Source organism: Xenia sp. Carnegie-2017, unplaced genomic scaffold (genome assembly GCF_021976095.1).
Source record: "Xenia sp. Carnegie-2017 unplaced genomic scaffold, XeniaSp_v1 HiC_scaffold_19, whole genome shotgun sequence".
Classification (NCBI taxonomy): Eukaryota; Metazoa; Cnidaria; class Anthozoa; order Malacalcyonacea; family Xeniidae; genus Xenia; species Xenia sp. Carnegie-2017.
This window is the reverse complement of record NW_025813481.1, coordinates 11,992,718-12,009,858: the sequence shown is the minus strand read 5'-3', so window position 1 is coordinate 12,009,858 and position 17,141 is coordinate 11,992,718. Positions and strand designations below refer to the sequence as shown.

The following is a 17,141-nucleotide window of genomic DNA, read 5'->3' as shown; positions in this document are numbered from 1 at the left end:
GAAATACTTCAAGCAGTAGCTATAATTACATCTCTAATGGTGCACGAAGTGAAAAAAAAAACGAAAGTCACGACGATGATGGGTAAAATCGGTGACAGCGCCGATACGCACAAGGGTTGGCACAAAATTTAATTCAAGAGATCCGAGTGACTGACCATGATGAATTTAGAAATTTGTTTCGGTAAGTTAGGAAATGTAATAGTCTTTTTATTCATGCACTCTTCAAAATTAAGCTAGTCAGTGGATTGTACAATCAATTCAAATTTTACGTTCTTTTTTTAATAATGAAATTTTCTTATTTTCTTTACTTTTATTTACAAATTATAATCTTTACTACTTTTAAGGATGGATTCCATTTTGTTTGATGAGCTATGTGAAAAGTTAACACCATTCATTGCAAAGAAAAACACCACTGTGAGAGATGCTATATCTGTTCATGATCGCTTGTGTGTAACATTAAAGTTCTTAGCATCAGGATGCTCATACAAAGATTTGATATACAGTTTCAGAATATCAGTTTCATCTATTTCAAAAATTGTACATCTGAGGTCTGTGAAGCTTTGTATAATGTGCTGAAGGAAGAATATTTAAAGCCACCCACAACAAAGAAACAATGGTTACACATTGCTGATGAATTTATATGCAAATGGCACTTTCCCATGCAGTTGGGGCCATTGATGGTAAACATATCAACTTGAGGCACCTCCAAACTCAGCCTCTGAGTTTTTTAACTATAAAAAACATTTTAGCATAGTCCTCTTGGCTATTGCAGATGCAAATGCTAAATTCATCTCATTTGATCTTGGAGCCCCTGGCAACCAGTCAGATGGAGGAATTTTTAAAGACAGTCACCTTAAAAACATATGCAAGACATGCTATTTCCCACAAGCTGAAGAACTAAGAGATACATTATTGCCTATACCTTACTTTCTGCTTGGAGATGAGGCATTTGCCTTGAATGAAAATCTAATGAAACCATATCCACACCGGAGTGCAATAGGTGATGAGAAAGTTTTTAACTATAGACTTTCACGAGAAAGAAGAATTGTCGAAAATGCATTTGGATTGATGTATAGTCGATTCAGATGTCTTTTGAGAACATTGGAGTTGGATGTTTCACATGCAATGCAGGTGGTGAGGGCCTGTATTGCACTGCATATCCAAATCTAAATTGAGAGTCATCTGATTATTTACAGCAAGCTCCTGAAAATCTTCCTCCCTACCAATGACGATGTACATAATATCGACTTCTTCATTAGACACCACTCTCGTTTGATCCGGAACACGGACAATCGGTTGTCCATTGTAAAAGTATTCCATGCTTTCTTCGTTAACTGTGGCATTTAGAGTTTCTTGGATTTCCATAAATTGGACTCCGCCACAAAAGTCTTGTTGACGGTCATCCCAATTATTGACAACACCCGCATGAGCACAGGTCAAGGCATAGTACATATCATTCTTAAGGCAGAACATTGTCAATGTTCCAAAACTACCCTCGGTTCTTTCCGCTATAATTTTAGACAGCATTCGAAACTTTGCTTCTTTCAATGGTTTAGATGGTAATTCGATGTAATTCGATACTTTCCATTTTAACTTTTCATCGATCTCATTTTTGATAGCATCCTCCGAATTTTCTTTCTCAAAATCAACTGTGACATACAAATGAGGAAACGGCATCTTCTTGTTTGGGCGAGCTATTCCATACTTCCCACTAATCCACGAACAACTTAAACAAGAAACGATAACTATATATTGTCTAAAAACTATTTTTCGTAATGTTCCGACATGCACAGGTCAACATACATAATCGATATCCCATGAAAGAAAAATTACCTTTGGAGAGCCTTGTGAACGTCAGCTTTAATATTCTTACTTTTGTCTAGAAGTTTATGGAAGTTGTCGTCATGATTTGCTTCTAAATATCATAAAAATATAATTGATAACTTTGGTGCACCAACATTAACTACGATGAAACTTCCATACGATAAGACATAAATAAGACTAAAAATTGACCAATCATATACATGGGATCATAAATTACTTTGCTCTGGATTCTGTGTCGAATTTCTGTTTTGCAATATGGTCTATTTAAAAAGATCACAGCAGGAAATACACTAATAAAAAGATTTTTTTGAGTATTATCTCAGCGCGCTGTGTAGTGTGAATAAATATATGGAAAATTTACAAGTATTACTGTCAGAATAGAAAAAACTAGAATCCCGATGCAAAAAAGCTTAACATGAGATGTTTTCAAACTTTGTTTAGAACGCAGGAACATAAAACAGACAAGAAAATTTCCTCATACATTTTAACAGTAAGAATCATTAGTTCGTTATAAGTTATAACATACTTTCAAAATATTGAAGACGATGTATTTTTTAGTTACTTTAACGGCATGTAGCTAGAGTACTCAGTTCCTAATTTTTAGAACGAATAAATGTTTTCAAATATTATGCTATTTCAATAATTTCAATGTTGCTAGAAGAGCAAGGAAGGTGTGTTATGTACTGCAGCAATTCTGACTAACTTTGTAAACTTTTCTATCAATTTTACTATTTGTCATTTAGTTTGTAAAAGTTTTATTATCAAATGGTACATTAGGTTAACCAGAAACTCCAACTCTTGCTACAATAAAAAAAAACGTTTACAAATAATTGCTGCAAGCAAAGCAGAGAGCTTCTATATTCTTATGTGTGTACGATATCAAGATTTTTATGGTGTGTACAACCATCAAATTATTATGAACGACGTAATGTTAAATTTTGCACCATTCATCAAGGTGATGAAATGTACAGAAGATATGTACAGGCACTTCGTTTTCTATTAGACATTTTTAGTTGATAAAAAAGAAATTTTGAACAGTATTGTAACAAATCAAACGAAATAGACTAACCAACGGTAAGACAAATGAAAAATCTCTTCAGACTATACACTTCATAGATCAAATTCAAACATATCTAACAGTTTTTTCTAACAATGGTATTTAGAAAAAGAAAAAATACATGCTTACTTTTTAATGCGACTTTTCTCTAAAACTCTCTTCCTCTGAAACGAGATAAAATCTCTATTGGCAGGATCTATGAGCCAATGCTTGCAGGTAAATCCATAATGACAGTCAAGACTACCAATCAAATTCCCTGAAATTAACAATTCAATAAAACATTGTAAAAGTCATATGATATTCAAAACTGCCATGTAGCTGCCTCGTATGATCGTTTAGCATTTTTTGTAGATAAAGCAGCAAGTTGATAAACTGAATGATCAGTTTCCGCAGACAGAAATTCATTTTAGGAAGAACATAATCAGAAATGTTGACAACAGATAAAATTTTGATCGAAAAATCTCTTACAAACTTAGAAACAATACCCAACTGCGACTTGGGAACGCTATGTATCATAAACGAGAATCAAAACTTTACATAAGTTTAGGAAATCCATACGCTCTAAGTACCCAAGTAACACCAGAAAAACGGAAAGAATTGAAGCCACGTTGAATAGTGGAATGCCAACTTCTTGTTCGGACCAGCAACTCCATATGCTTCAAGCAGCCTTCAGTGTAACACTAGAAAAATAACAAGAATCCAAACCATGCTAAATTTTTTGGAAAAATGTACAAAATTTTCAGCTAGTGGAAACAAACTCTCTAAAGCTTGATTCCCATTTGGTACTAAAAACTACTAATAACTTTAACAAGTCAGATTTTTCCTCCCTTCTACATTTGGAACGGTTCCTACACTTAACATTGCACACTACACTCAAAGTGACTGCACACAGTTGCTCCGGGAGAAATTTTTCTCTGAATATAACGTGCTGCAATATAACATAATTTTTTTTGCGTGTACAGTATTGCTGCATTGACGCAATTTTATCGTTCAACATCGTAGAAGATTGCATTCACAACTTTGCTTTTTTCTGCCATGGTAAAGTTCAATTGCCACAGCAGTCTCAGTAGACGATACATTTTTTGTCAAGCATACATACATGTTGAAAAAAACACAACAACTTGAACTATCTTTTCGAAAGCTAATCAAAATTTGTTCTGTCGAAGAATTAGGATGGAGATTCGCGAATTGTTAACCATGCGTAAATGTTGTGTTGTGCTTTTATTCAACAAAATGTTATGTTCTTATCTGATACCGTCCAGCCGTTGTGTCTTGACTCCTTTAATAGCTTGTAGTTCTAAATTACATCAGAAACCATATAACATTAGTTAGACTCAAGTCATCTGTTCAAGATTAAAATGAACACCAATTTGTACAACAAACCATGCAAAGCGTACCTTTACATACACAACAAACCATGGAAAGTGTACCCTTACGTGTACATCAAACTATGCAATGTGTACCCCTACATACACAACAAACCATGCAAGTGTACCCTTATGTGTACATCAAACCATGCAAAGTGTACCCCTACATACACAACAAACCATGCAGTAAAATTCTATACAATAACAAACCATACAGTGTACTCCTACATACACATCAAACCATGCAAAGTAAAATTCCTACATACACATCAAACCATGCAAGTGTACCCCTACATACACAACAAACCATGCAAAGTGTACCCTACATACACAACAAACCATGCAAAGTGTACCCCTACATACACATCAAACCATGCAAAGTGTACCTACCTCTCCATGTACATCCAGTCTACCGACTTTCAATCCCAAAGCTGCAAATAAATTTATTTTGAAATTTAACTAAAGAAACGAATGTGACCAAGGAATGGTTACTGGCAAGATCGACCTTACTTTACTTCGTGAGCAAAAAATTTTGTGAAGAGAGATTTTGCTCTGCATGCAAAAAAATTGAAAATATTTTCTTGAAAAACATGGCAAGACGTCTGTAAATAAACTGAGACGGGCAAAAATTAAAAGAAAAACAGGTTTTACTTACATTTCCTTTAATGCTAGGTGACGATGTCTGAGATTGTATTTTACCGATCTAAAATTGTTTAACGTAACGTTAGATTCACATAACCACGTGATCGTGAAAATTTCCTCATGAACCTACCTCCCATGAAAGCTCTTTTTTGATTGGATCAAATGAATAGGTACCAACTGAAAACATGGAACATAAGTCATAAATGTTGATGGGGAACGTCAATGAAGAGCAATGAAACATCAGACTGTAATGTTTAATATTTTATGAGTGTTTTTACCGTTTGTAGTCAAGTTAAGGTTGAGAACTTGTTTAGGAAATGGAACAGTCACGATAACATTCTCGATCTAAATAAAATATGGAAACAATGAGTGAAAAGACTTTGAAAAAGTTAATGTATACAATATTTGACTTGGTATGATTACGTTAGGACGATGTAGTTAGTTTTATACAAAATGCTTTGAGATAATACGTATGAAAAAAATGGACTAGTTTAGGTTATATCTTTAAGTTTATGAATGCAAGAAGATGCAACAACAGTTTAATAAATTGACATGATTATAAATACATACATTTTTACCCATAACTGGTTTTGAACTTATCGACAATTCAAATCTTCCACTTCCGCCCTAAAACAACCAAGAAAAAGACGAATGTAGAAAAATCAAACACTTTAATTTATTTCAATCAATAAAAAATATTTTAAAATAATTTCAACAGTTGATAAACCTCTTAAAACAAGACACAAGGCTTTGCAAACAATGGTAGCATATTTACTCTAAAGAAAAAACAAAAAATACCATCAAAATAGACAATTTCATCATGAAAATATAACTGCTAAAACACCCACCCGGTTGCCACGTTATATGATATTAAACGAAAACGACCATCCGGGGGGACGAATGACAAAATTCGTTCAGACTAAAAAACACAGACATTTGAAGCAGTCGCGTTCAGACGCCGTTTTAATGCAAGATGGAAAGAAAAGTGTTCAATGTAAAAAGACAATTGTTATTAGTCATATTAAGAATAATTTGTGTTGACTTCGACCAGAGACAATCCATATTCAACATTCACACTTACGTACCTCCAATCATCTGAAGTCAAGACAAGGATGAAAACTGACATCTTCAAGGATACGAGGATTTGTAAAACACATGTTGAGATCTATAATTAATAGAAATCTTTAATCTACAGATAAATTCAATTTTAATCTAGGGACCAGTGTGCGAATTAACGGTGTGCAATGTGCAATTTGCACATCGTTTTAGCTAAAATGAAAACAATTGCACATCACTTTTTCAAACGATGTGCAAAAGTCAGCGGTTTTAACGAAAAACACTGTCGTAAATCATATGAATTTGTTCACGTTTGAAAATATTAATTTGGCAATTAGCGCTATATAATAATTAACGTAATATCGATTTGATTATGCCTCTAAAGAAACACTTTTGTCAAAAAAATTGCACATCGTTTTTTCTGAACTAATTCGCACACTGCTAGGGACATAACAAAGTATCATAAATATACCAGGCATGCCAGATAATTTACAGTTGCAGTCAATCTGAAAGAACAAAGTTGAAAAAAGGGGAAAAAATCTTTAAAATGTTGTACTAGAGAGTACATATAACAAAGTATAAAAAAAGGAAGGCACTTACAGTTCCTTGTATTTCTGAAAATATGGTGGAGCCCTACACAAAACAGAAAATTTTAGTAATTTAAACATGCCATAAGTTTTCAGTTCGTACATGTCCTTAGTTTTATATTAACATCAAACAAAAACAACAAACATATTTTTGTCATACATCTTCCACAAAGGGAACAAGAAATCCACAGTATTATATTGTTGTTACCTGTTTATCAATGATGGCATCAATGCTTTCGGCTACATCAAAATAAATCTATAACATAAATAGAATTAATTAGAAATACTTAGGACTAATTTGTGATAATTAGAATTATTTGGAAGTAATTATGAATAATTACAACTAACAACTAATTAGCATAATTTATTACAACTAATTCATAAAAGAAAAAAGTTCACTCATCACATTACAACGAAAACAAAGCATAAAAACAGATTTTCTTTCAAATTTCTTAATGGAACAATGTGAATATAGCTACGTACCTCATTATTTGCATATTTTACACCACTTCTCCTCCATGGAACATTGCACAATTGACCAGTTGGGAGATGACTGCTCATACTAGGAAAATATGAAATATTTAAATTAAATTATATGTAGAATGATCATAAATGTGTAAACTAAAACAAATTTAACTAAATATTGTAGTAAGTTGCATATAAATAACAACGCAAATATAGAAATGTTTAGTGGTTTTGCAGATTTGCTTTATATTTATATCTGATCCTTATATGAACAACATAAAGATCACTACATAAAAACATGGCTTGTATGTTTACCATAAGGAAGGTTCTTACTTGCTATCTCCAGTCAATTTATTAACAACATTTCTAACTATACTAGGAGGTCTTATCAACTCTTTAAGTACATTTGACTCTGTAGCAAGAGGGAATCCATTATCCAACATCTCTTCCAATAACTAAAGAATATAAAGATATAACATCATATTTTACATCACACACAACAGAAAAAAAATTGAAATTCATCTATCAAACAGCTGGATTCTCTACAAAATATACTTATCTCAAACCTCATATACAATGACACAATTTTCTTTAATGATTGTTTCAGTACAGTCAGAGAAATATTCTTTGATCAAGTCAACCACTTGATGAAGAAATTCACAAACAAAGGTGGAACTGGAAAGGAATGTTTTCAATTCATCAATAATAATAATCATGAAAGTGTTCACCACATGTTGATGATATGAAGGCTAATTTATTTTTATCTACCACTAGGAATGCCTAATGCAATGTCCTTTGTTGAGTGATAACACTTCTTTGCAATGTCATGCATACTTTTTAAATTAAAACTAGCAATCAATCTCTTGATTGGATTAGAGGCAATTGATTCAAAATAAACATTAATAAAACATTAACTAACCTTAATATAAACACAAACCTTCATTTTCAACAACAGAAACAAAGAAGAGATCATGGCGAAATATACTGATGAGATAACTGTATCCTGTTGCAATTACAGGAGGAATGTCTTCTGGAGAAGTAGCCTGAACATAAAAGATGATATTTAATTTGTTTAGGAGCATTTTTGTCAGACAAATATAACATGAAAACCGTTCATGAAAGTACCTTAAAACTTCTCAACTAAACAAGCACAAACAACAATTTACACATAAATTCATTTACCTTACCTTGAGCTTCGAAGAAATAATCACAAACAGAGCGTCCTAAAACACTTCTCCAATGTTTTTCCAGAAATATATCCCTAAATGTACATGAAAAACATCATATGACCTAGTGACTCACAGTAACCCATTTGGTGTAAAGTTGTGATAACTAAACAATTGAGGAAGCTGAAATCATCAAAATGGCATCATCTAACTGACTTCAACACTATTAAAATTACAGATATCAGGTAATATCTCACAATTTTTATGACATTCTTTATTTTTTCTGGGTATTAATCCTGTCACATGATACTTCTCATAATCTACCTTCACTGGCTTCTGACATTGTTCAGGCTTTCCTTTAATATCTTACTGAAACTAATCTTATTTTACCTCATTCAAATAATTGTAAAGTACTTCTCACAATAATCACAAGCTGATACGTACAAAACCAACAGAAGAGCTTTGAAAGCAAACAAATATAAAACCAATACATATTGTCACTACCGACTCACCCTGAATGGTTGATGATAAACAAACTGTGAATCATTGTAAAATCCACAGATAATAAAACCTATAAAAATGTATTTCTCCTTTACTTAACAAGCTTAATGGTTATAAAACTATTTTCATGTAAGTTCATTTCGTAAATATTTATATTATTGCTAACATTTAAACAACATTTAAAAGCGATGTTTCCATTTAAAAAAAATTAAGATTCATGTAATCATCTTACTTGTCCCCAGACCACTGAAGACTCAACGGCCTTTACCAGCTACCTTACCTAACTTATCTTTAATTATGGTCGTGAAGATTTTGGTCTTAATCCCATGATCCTAATTGATAACGAGTCAATGAATTGGAAGAGTCTCAAACAGTTATAAAATATAACGACAGATGAAATACCATGCACTAGGTACAAGGAGAGATGTTCTGTGTTAGTCGATTTTAATTTTGTTTAGAAAAACGTATTTCTAGATAGGAATGGACCGTGACTTCCTTCAGTTTTTTATGAATATGCTATAGAGTCTCCGGAATCTACAAACATGCTAAAACCTTAAACATAGACTGCATTCTGGAAAACAACTTCGTTCAAATCCTGAGTTTAATAAATAAGTCTCATTCTACTCGCTACGAACGCCCCGCAGTGGGCTAGCTGTTCGAGTTTTGAAAGCTGGTCATTTGCATCATACAATACGATTTACACCAAAATGCTGAAAATCTTCTTTCTTGGCAATAAAAATGTACATAATATCCACATTCTTATTAGACAACCCTTTCTTAGACAACGGATGCACTTTATGGATGCAAAAATATTTACATCGTTAAGACTGCAAGGGCACACTTTAGAGCGGGTGAGAAGGTATAGATTTGGCTTAGAAACTGATGGGGGACAAGGAAAAAAAAAACAAACCATTAACTAAATAGAGGTTAAAGAAAGAACTGTGAAGAATAAAGCCTGGTTTGCAGCAGAAGTGATGAACCAGAACGATACAAATGTTTATACGAAAGCATCGCAAAAGATTGAGCTGGTATTGTTTGGTGGGTTGTTATTGAATTCTTCTATATTTCTCCTGTTACTTTTTTGACCCTTCAGCAATGATGTATACACCAGTCTGAATATTCATCATACAAGACCAAAGAACGACTCCGCTACCGTGATAACTGATCTATTTGATAGATAAGATTGAAACCATGCAGGATGCAGTGCTAATGAACAATCCAAGTTGTTTTTGGAGAAGCAGCTTATCGTTAACGATGTCAAAGGTTTTGCTTAAATCAAAGAGGAAAATACCTGTAACCTGGCCTGAGTGTACCTGTTAGTTGATACAGAAATTTTTAATTGAATACGTTGATGTTATATGAATACATAAGTGTCATACGAATATATGAATGTCATAGGAATGCATTAATATTATATGAATGAATAAATGTTATAAGAATGCATAAATGTTATATGAATACATAAATGTTATATGAATGCATAAATGTTATATGAAAACATAAATGTTATATGAATACATAAATGGTAATGATTTAGAAATGTAATGTTTGTTTCACAAAAGAAATCAATTTGTCACACTTGAGAAGTCTTTGAAGCTGACATCTTCGAGAAGTCCCAGATTTTTTAAGCCATCTTTTAATCTCATACAAACATAGTATATCTCGTCATCTTCATCTTTTTTTACTTTTACTTCTTTCACTTTAGCAACGCCATAAGCAAACGGTATCTTTTCCTTATTCTCATCATAATAATAGATCAGTGATCCTGAATCTCCGTCCTTGAGAAATTCGTGATCACTCTTTACTGCCAACACGTCACGATATACATGTGTTCCATTGAAAATATAAGAATAATTGACGTCGAAAATGGTGTTCTCTCCAGATTCCCTACCAGCTTTATAAACATTTTGAATTTCAACCTTTTCTGACAGAAAATCGATAGCGTCATCAAAAGATCTTGGTACCTCTATTTCAGCTGCAGTAAATTTAGTTGCTTTATCATCAACCAAGATGGCCATGATATCGGTTTCTTGATTATATGAGTAAGCAGTCAAATTGCCAAGAGCTATTTCAGTTGTTTTTTGGTGGATGTAGAAATATTTGTTTTCATGTAAATAGTTCTCAAAATCTCTTTGGTTTTCCCTTCGGTGTTGAATGTACAAGAACGTCTTTTGGTCTTTGGGAATACTTTTTAAGAAACCAACATGGGCGCAAGTCAACGCGTAATGCTGCTCATCTTTACAGCAGAACAAAGTCAACGCGCCATACATTGATCTATTGGGCTCATCATCTCGACTTACTATAACATTGTTGGATAACTGTTGGATTTCTATTTTCTTACGTGGGTCCACATAACGTAATTCGATGTAATCTGAAGCTTTCCATTTAAATTTATCATCGATTTCTTGCTTTAAAACATCCGAAGTCTTTGATCCGTCAACTTCAAGATACATGTGACGATAATTCAACTCATCATTAGGACGTGCTGTACCATACTTGCCACAAAGCCAAGGAAAACTGCAAATGTTGGAAAGTGAAGATATTCGATGCCCTTTTCTCGTGTGAAATAAGTTAAAATTGACGCAAAAGCGATAAAAAACATTAACCTTTTCAAATTTTCATGGACGCTATCTTTAATTTTGTGATCCTTTGTGAGAAAACGTTCTTTAAATTCGACTGTGTTGAGAGTGGAAGTTTTATCTACAAAACATTACAAAAAATGAATGTCACTAGACTTAGAATCTCCTAAAACAAAAACATCAAATATACCAGTTTTTGAAGGTGACTTCAAACTAAAAGAAGGAATTGAATTCAAAATTTTTTTAAAGTCGTCTGTAATGCCAATGGAAGGTTCATCTGCAAAACGTAACACGAAACAATGTCACTGGACTAGTCACTGGAATCTCTCAAACAAAAAATATCAAATTTACCAAGTGTTGAAGTTAACTCCGCACTCAGAAGAGCAATTTTTTTCTTTTCTTTAACTAAAAGTTTAAAATTATCATTATTCAGTCATGAAAATATTTCGTGCAACTATTAGCTACAATCCTCAGCGAAAAATTGAACCAAACGTTTACAATTGATGAGTCGATGATTCATTGTCACTTTAGAGTCTTTTGAAATATTACATAAAAACAAAAGAATATAAAAGGCTAGCGTCACTTTACAGAAAACGAAACTTTCTTCATTGACATACAGCACGCCTTTATGGCGGCAAAATGTTCATACAAGGCAAAGAAGCAGTAACTCAAAACATCTTACTTTTGTTAGCTGCACCTCCTTCACCATCGCCGCTTTTAACACTGTTGGATACACTAAGACCATTGTCCCGAAGTCTAAAAAATTGACCATTCTGAAGACCAAGAGCTTTTAAGCCGTGGTTCAACTTCAGGCAGATGTAACTTTTTTCTGAACCGCTGTCACCATCATCACATATTTCGCAAACTCCATACGCGAACGGTTGCCAATTTTTTTTTTCATCCAAAAACCAAACAAGTGTACCAGAGTCACCGGAATCAAGAAATGTTTGACAACTTTTTATCTTGATGGCATTCTGGAAAATGCGACGTGTGGAATTTTTACACCAATACTCATAATTCAATTCACTGATGAAGCCCTCAACACCAGTGGCTGTGCGAACTTTAACAGTCTCCTTCTTGTCTTCAACCCTTCGTTGAAGTTCTTCATTTGCATCATCCAAGTTCAACACAACATCTTCCATTTCATCACCAATAAGTTTCTTGAAATCTTCTTGCTTGCCAATATTGATAGACATGATGTCTGTTTCACTATCAAACTGAGCAAAGGTGTGTCGATGAGAAGATCCAATTTCTGCTTTACAGTCACTCTTAGACGGTGTGTACATATAATTGTTTTCATCGTGCTTATTCAAGGTTTGTACAGCGTTGCTGATTGATACCAGTCGCTCTCCGTCAAGAAGTGTTTGCTGGTGGTCAGTGGCACAAGCAATATGTGCGCATGTCAAGGCGGAGTAAACACCATCCTTCAGACAAATCAGCGTTATCGTACCGCGAGATGCTCCACTACTCTGATTTCCACCATGTGGTATTTCGATATTTGAAAGAAGCCGAAAGGGTGCTTCAATGGACGATGGCGACCACATTTCCCTCGATTTCAATGTTTGGATTCCATGCACATCATGTATCTCTTTTGTCAAATTTTTGCTCAATTTTGTAAGATTGCCAGTCAACCCTAAATTTGATTAATTACTAAAACATGTTACATGCCGCATGATATCAAATTTTCGGCCCGCAAAATTTATGTTTTTGAATCAGCCCAATGAACAAAACAATACAAATTAATGTGTTTTTAATTTAAATGAAGCAATAGATTACCAGCAACGTTGAGTTTCGACTCATCTTGAGCAATAATTTCATCATCTTGGGCCAGATTTGCTGCAGCATCTTCGTGGGTGATATGAACCTCATCTTGAGCAACCACATTGGTAGACTTTACAGCTTTTATAAAAGGCATTACAATCATTCATTCAAATAATTTTTCAAATAGAATAAATGCATAAACCTGAATATAAAATAATAATTCCAAAGTGAAGACGTAGCTAAAAACTCGGCCACTATATGAGTAAAAAAAGTTATCCAAAGTGTTATTCACAACATAAGTTTCAGTGGCAAAGCCAGCCAAATCTTTTACTCCTATTTATGACTTTATAGGTATGGCTATTAACATAGCGCGTATTAAAAATCATAAATCTGTCATTAGTACAATAAATGGCTATACCAACTTATAATGAGTCAACCGTTCAGAACATAGTCGAAGAATAGTAAAATTGAAAATTTTTTATCCAGAAACGTTAACCCAGTCAACCTACGCTGATTTCAACGATAGACATGTACAAACTGCATTTACATAAAATTTCATAAGAATTACGTAAAACAAGATGAAATTAAATAAAAATTATACGAATACAATCTAAGTATTCGATTGTATATAATAAAAAACTTTTCAAAAAAGAAAGCGGATAAAATGATTCGTATTTTAGTCACAAGAAAGTAAATTACAAATAATTAATTTGATTTTATTTGTTTCCAAAATGTTAATAAAATATCATTAGTACAATGGCTGAAAACAAACCAAATGCAAAAATCGATTTAAATTTGCGTACTTTCAATAACTAATGGGGCGTCGTCCTCCGGGAACTATATATTAAGTATAATGTGTAAAATATAATGGTAGTGAAGTCGACGCATTTTTACAGGTGAAAGTAATTTATTGCAGTGCTATATATTGAATATATTTTTCCTATACATATAGTAGCGAAATAAAAGGTTAACTAAGCACGAAATATATTGTTTTCCAGTTGCATTAATGTAAATTAATTTGTAATGAAAATAATTTCTAATTGTGCAAAGAAAGTTGATTATGTGAATGTTTAATTGAAGCTTATCTCATTGAGGGAAAAAATAACTTTTTACCTGTAGAATAATTTTTACAGGTGAAATTTATTGCAGTGCCATATATTGAATATATTTTTCCTATACATATAGTATGTTATCTCTTTCTGTGCTAACATGCACGATTACAACATCACGTTTCTCACAAACAAGTTTGCAACAAATGGCAAATACTATGCATTGGTAAATATTTCTTTCTTTCTCTACTGTTGAGTATATGTAAGTGTGAAAATATATGCTTTAAAAAACTTAAAAACTTGTCGTTTAAAATGTCTAAATGCAATACCTTGTAATAAATTTTTATCCTTTCCTCCATTGTTGCTTGTCCAATGTCTCAGCATTTGAAATGCCCTTTCTTCCACTTTTTTATGCTTAAAACTAATTTTTTCCAATTCTCTTCTATGTATACATAACCTTCTACGAAGCTCTATCCTCAGAGGACAAATGTATTTGGCAAATCCATGGAAAGGAATGAATTGTGTAACACCCATGACAATGCCTTATGTAAAGAAAGGAGCATCGTCATCTATAATAATGGACTTTTCCTTTTTTATTTGAAGAAAAGTCATTATACATATTGTAAATTTTTAATCTTTTTTATTTAAAATATTTTGCAAGCAAGAATGAGGTGAAAACAGTCAATTTTGATTTTGTGGGGTATGAAATGTAAATATATAACAAAGTATGCGGCAGTACTTTAATTTGACGTACTCCATAGGCGCTACTGGGCAAGCCTAGAATACTAATTTGATTAAAGTAAGATGATATAAAAAACAGAAAAACATCTTATGATTTATTCAAAAGGTATAACGAAATTAATAGTTCAGCAATAAGATTCGTAGGGAGGAATGAATTTAAATTTAGAATTACGTCTACATACATGTAGATAAACGAAACAAAGGAAACGAAACGAAAACGAAACGAAACAAAAGAAACAAAGTTGCAACTAATAACATGTAACATCATTTACAATTATGGAGAATATTGTTCATGTGATGAAATTAAAAAACAAGGAAATTGGTGATTATACATGAAATGCATGAGGTTATACACTACGCTAAGGAAAGAATTTCTAATACCTTTATTATTCTGAATATTTTTGTCATTTATGCATTATATATGAAGATTCATATCAGTAAATTGAATGACCTCCAACATAATATTATTTCAACATTTAAGAAATATAAGGTTAACTAAGCACGAAATATATTGTATTCCAGTTGCATTAATGAAAATAATATTTAATTTAACAAAAAGAATGCTGGTTATGTGAATGTTTTATTGATCCTTACCTTATTAAGAATGGAAAATAAAACAAATTAGAGCACTTTCACTACAATTATAAGGCAAAGAGTGTAAAAATAATAATGACACCCCGTACTTGAAGGGACTAATTGAATTCAAATGCTGGAAAATCCAGATGTTTGATATAAAGAATAATGTTTGATATACACAAGCATCAGACATAGGACAAGACATTTCCGACATTTTCAATTGTACCATGAGCTAATGGAAGACAAGCAATCGTTTTTATTAAATCATTTCATGAATCATTTTAATATTCTCATAATTCTTGTTCTGCTTAGCATGGTGCATTTAATGAACCGGTAACATTTATCTCTTTCGTTTTTCAAACATTAACGTATATATGAAGTCGATCATCGATAATCCTCAATATTTGCAATCGTTGTAATTTACTTAACGTTCAAAAAGACTATAGGAGTATTGCTACTCTTTAAAACATAGATTAGACTGAAACTATGCGCTCTCCCAACCTCACCCCCCAAATATTGAAAATGGAATGTACGATGAGCTAATCGAAGACAAGCAATCGTTTCTTGTTAAATCATTTCATGAAAATGTTCACGAATGACAATATTTGAATTATCAATGCAAAATGGTTTATATACATATCATAAATGAAAACATTAATTTAGACAACACCAAGAACAGTTTTCTCAAGAATTATATTCCGCATAATACAATTTGCTTGCGTGTCCACTTCCGCAAACGTAGTTCATAAAATTGTCATGAAGAAGAGAAAGTATACACGCTAACAAAGCTAAAGCTTCGTGAATACGTTAAATATAACACTGTCGAGATTCTGTATGTATGAAAGTTTAGTTGTGTTTAAAAACGCAGCAAAAAAACACTCTATTGTTATAGAATTGTTTTAGTCCGTATAGTTACTGTCTACAAACTTTATGTTTTTTGCGTGATGGGTAGAAAATCTTTACTTCTATACTAAATCGGAGTATTTGTAAAGGGAGTTATAAATAAGTTACATACACAAACTTTCGGCAATGAAAATTAACGTCTGACGCAATATAATTTTCTTAACTTTGTTAATATATACAACATAAAAGAAATCACAAACTCAAGTATTTTTAAAGAATATCAGCCTTTAATCATGTAAAGAATACAATATAGCAAAGTCTGGTAAACTTACAGATAAACCACTGATCTTCAATCACAGTCTCCTATAGGTAGTTCAACAAGTGTATTTCTATAACGTTTTCCGTCAGATTAGACACATCAATAATAACGCCTTGTTTGCAATGTCGTCATAAAAAAGATTATTTTAACAATGTAGAAATTTCAAAATAACAGTAGGAAGTACATTTTCTTGGAAAAAATACTATATGTTCTCCATGGGGGGAGGCGGGAGAATGATTGTATCAAAGAAGACAATCTAAACCATTGATGTGAAAGATTTTTGAAACTTAAGTTAAGTAAATAGAATAGACCCATAGCAAGGCAAGGAGAAACAAATAAAACATCAAACACATTTACTTATTTTACATATAAATACCTCTGTTTCTTCATTATGCTTTTCTTAAACTGATTGACTTCTTTCTTCAAGAGCAACCTCCCTGTTTTCTTTAACGTTTCTTTCAAGTTTGTTTTTAAATGATTTATAACTACCACGGGAATATCCATCCGTAGAGATATCTGATTGGCTGTCGCTTAGCCGTGCAGGAGTGGGTGAGAATTCAGAAAACCCACTGCGACTGACAATGGACATGATTTCTGGGCCATGTGAT

At 32.6% G+C, this 17,141-nt stretch overlaps 1 protein-coding gene and 1 pseudogene across 1 annotated transcript in view; both read right to left on the bottom strand.

Moving 5' to 3' along the window:
* LOC124438156 overlaps positions 1 to 16,763 on the bottom strand; it is a 56,662-nt gene extending 39,899 nt beyond the window's left edge. Inside the window, exon 1 of the mRNA XM_046988152.1 lies at positions 16,547 to 16,763. The gene's annotated coding sequence lies outside the window, so the exon portion shown is untranslated. The remainder of the gene's footprint in view (positions 1 to 16,546) is intronic.
* LOC124438171 lies at positions 274 to 8,813 on the bottom strand (annotated as a pseudogene).
* Positions 16,764 to 17,141: the final 378 nt, after the last annotated feature.